Genomic DNA, 3,255 nt, shown 5'->3' on the forward strand with positions numbered 1-3,255 from the left:
TCCAGATCAAGTCCATAAGTCTGGTATTAGCCCATATGTCTGATAACAATCTATAAATTCTTCTTCAGACTCACAAAACATGTGCAATGATGCCGAATGCAGGATATTCACAGGCCAGTGGGTGGAAAGTCTTGTGTATCCAGTATCAGTGGAAGCATCTCAGCGCTGGCAGGGATCTCCATATAGCTCCTTCAGCTTCAGGACTCTAGTGTGACTCCATGTCTTTTCTACACAGGAATGTCTCACAGGGAGTCAGTGAGTGTCCCACCTCCAGCCAGCTATTTATGTCCTTAGAGCCTCTAAATGAGGTCATCACGCTGAGACCTGATTGATAGGCTAAACTCCACCCTTTCACTCTTAAGTCTCAAATTGACAACAGATTGTTATTACCACAGTCACTATGAATCAGCATCAACCAGATGGCAATGAGTGAATCCACTATGAGTAGTGTTGCTATCAGTCGAAAATCGACTTGATGACAGTTGAGGGTTTTTTGTTTTTGTTTTTGTTTTTGAGTGCTTTAAATAAATTTTGGCCAAGACTTATAGAAAGTAAAACTTCCAGTCTTTGGGTTGGTTAGCAGTAGAGTCATTTGCCCTTCAGCAGATCCTAAAAAGATAATCACAACTCAAAACCATTCAAAAGATTGGATAGAGACGATGGTCCGTAGGCCCTCCAGGTCTGGAACCGGGTTCATGTCCTTGTTAGAATAATCAGTCATTTAAGAAAAAGACGACAGCATGTACCCAAGGACAGAGGGTAAGGAAAGGGAGAATAGAAACAGGAAGCACAGGAAGACTGGTACATTGTGGGCATTCAACTGGCTGAGTTGAAATAAAATATGTATATACTGTTAAAGGTAACACTCATAATCTACTCTGTAAACCTTCACCTCAGACACAATAACATTTCAAAAGAAAAAAAAGCTCCTAGTTCTTACCTGCCACCAATTGATTTCAACTCCAAGTCAGATTTCTGTATGTGATTTTACACAATTACTGAGTGCATGTATGCATACACACACATATACACACACTACACATACACACATGTTATATCTTATGTTTAGATAGCTAAAGTGCTTTTCATAAAACATCACTGGACCTCTCTACGTATATGAATTCTGATATTTCACTCTATTTTATGTTGTTCTTTCTTTTTTATTTGATTGTATTGACCAGGACGTGTAAATGGCTGTTTGTGCTGTTTCTAATATTGAGGTCATGAGATTTCAAAGCACATCAGACATTGTCAGGCCTAAGTTTTCTTCAGGAAGCCAGACGCTTTCATTGACCATCAGCTCTAGTACTATGCCAGATGGCACTGTAAATATTTTTAAGTAGTTTTTCAATGAACTTGAGGGAAAACACAGGGATCGGTTTGAAGAAACAGGGATTGGTGATGAAGGCAAATGTCTTCTGAATCAGGGCTAGATTTGGACTCTCCGTCATCCCCAAAAGCGTTGGCAGTGGACAGCAAAACCTTCTTTCCACCAAACAGATGAAGAACGCGTCTTCATGGGGCAGACTTCTCTCTCTGGGGCTGAGGGTTGGTACAGGATAAGAAAGGGGAAGAAACATAGGGAAGTGCTCTAGAGAACGACTCCATCCACCAATCTCTTGGACCCTAGAGTCCTTTTAAATAAGCCTTGTTGGGCTAGTGTTTAGGAAGACTTCTTTCACTTCAACTTTCCTATGGGTAACTCTTATATATCTTGATCACTGCCAACATCTAATCAGTGGGTGATATGTCAGGAGAACTGTCGAACATGATCCCAAAGTACTTTATATCCATGACAGGCTTTATGTCCATGACAGACTTTTCTTTCAGTTTCTAAGGCATTACAAAACTCATTCTGAGTTGTTGTTATTTATTTATTTTTGGTGCACACTGCTTTCATCTCATTAGGCGATATTTCAGCACTGGATCATATTTAGAAAGCCGCTTAGCCGCCTCAAGGAAGTTCTCTTTCCTTCATTGAAATTTCCATCTCCTTGTGGCTACAGAATATCAACTTCTATTTGTCAAGAAACAACATCATCTGGATCAATCTCTGCACAATGTCCCTCCCCTTTTGGTTCTCCAGTTCCATCAAAGCAAGAGTTGCAGCGTCGATGGTTTGTGCAGCCTCAGTCTTGCTGCCAATGTTTTCCACTTTTCAGAGCAGCACGGGGGCCCTTACGTTGGTTATGCACATTCTGGGTTCCCACCATTTCTGAAACCCAGTTACAGATATGGATGTTGTGTATCTGTGGTACAAAAGGCAAACAGCCGGCATGTTTGCCGCTAAATGCTAAATCATCCATGCCCACAGAACTTTCTTGTCATTGGACATCATCTTGTCATCCCACTCTTTTGCAAGCTGGGACACATATCTCTGCTTTCGCATCTTACCTTGTGGTAACACTGACAGGCTTCTCTTGGCTCTGGAAGGATGCTCTACCCCTTTTGATGATTTCAACCTGAAAATCATCTGGAACTGGACACATTGCACAGAATTCCCAAGTCTTCCTCCTCATTGTCCCTCATCCCAATGACATTGCTAGGGCTTTCGGCACTCCCTTCAGCTTCAAATTCTGCCATTCCCACTCTGGCTTTCTTTGACTTATTAAAATGTTTCCGTTCAGATTCAGTCACTTCCTGGAGTCTTGTTTTTCTCTGATGCCTTCAATGCAACTTGGAACTCATCCTTCTGTGCCATTGCTGAGCAGCGGGAGGGTCAGCGTTATCCACTGGAGATGGATGAGCAGAGCCTTTTGATGAAGCTTGGCCATCATCTGGTCTTTCGACATATTGGAGCTCAGTTCCAGAAAGTGTTTTGTGTGATTGAATTCCGGCCTGTGTTGCTTTCTTTTATCAGTATCCATTTGAGCTCCGATTTACACATGCCATGTGTCATGACAAAATATTCCTAGATGATTTAAAAAAGTACAATTAGAGATATGATAACAATATACAATATCTATTTATTAGACAGGTTAGTTGAATCAAATGTAAGTTTTAGTGTGTATCACCATTTCAAGATATTTACAACATAAACCCTGAAAATTTCACTAAAAATCAAGGGGGCTTCAAAAAGTTCTTGGAAAAAATTACCAATTTTAATTTGTTTCCTTTAATTATAAGTTCATTATTTTATAAAAGCTTTTAATATAGGTTCACAAATATGACCTCCCACAATAATATGGCGAGAACACCAGAGAATTTGACAAAACCAGCAGCGACCGAACAGAGCTGCACATACTTGTAGCTCAG

This window comes from Echinops telfairi, unplaced genomic scaffold (assembly GCF_000313985.2).
Source record: "Echinops telfairi isolate 266 unplaced genomic scaffold, ASM31398v2 ScPeMD7_3533;HRSCAF=4204_1, whole genome shotgun sequence".
In the NCBI taxonomy this organism is placed as follows: Eukaryota; Metazoa; Chordata; class Mammalia; order Afrosoricida; family Tenrecidae; genus Echinops; species Echinops telfairi.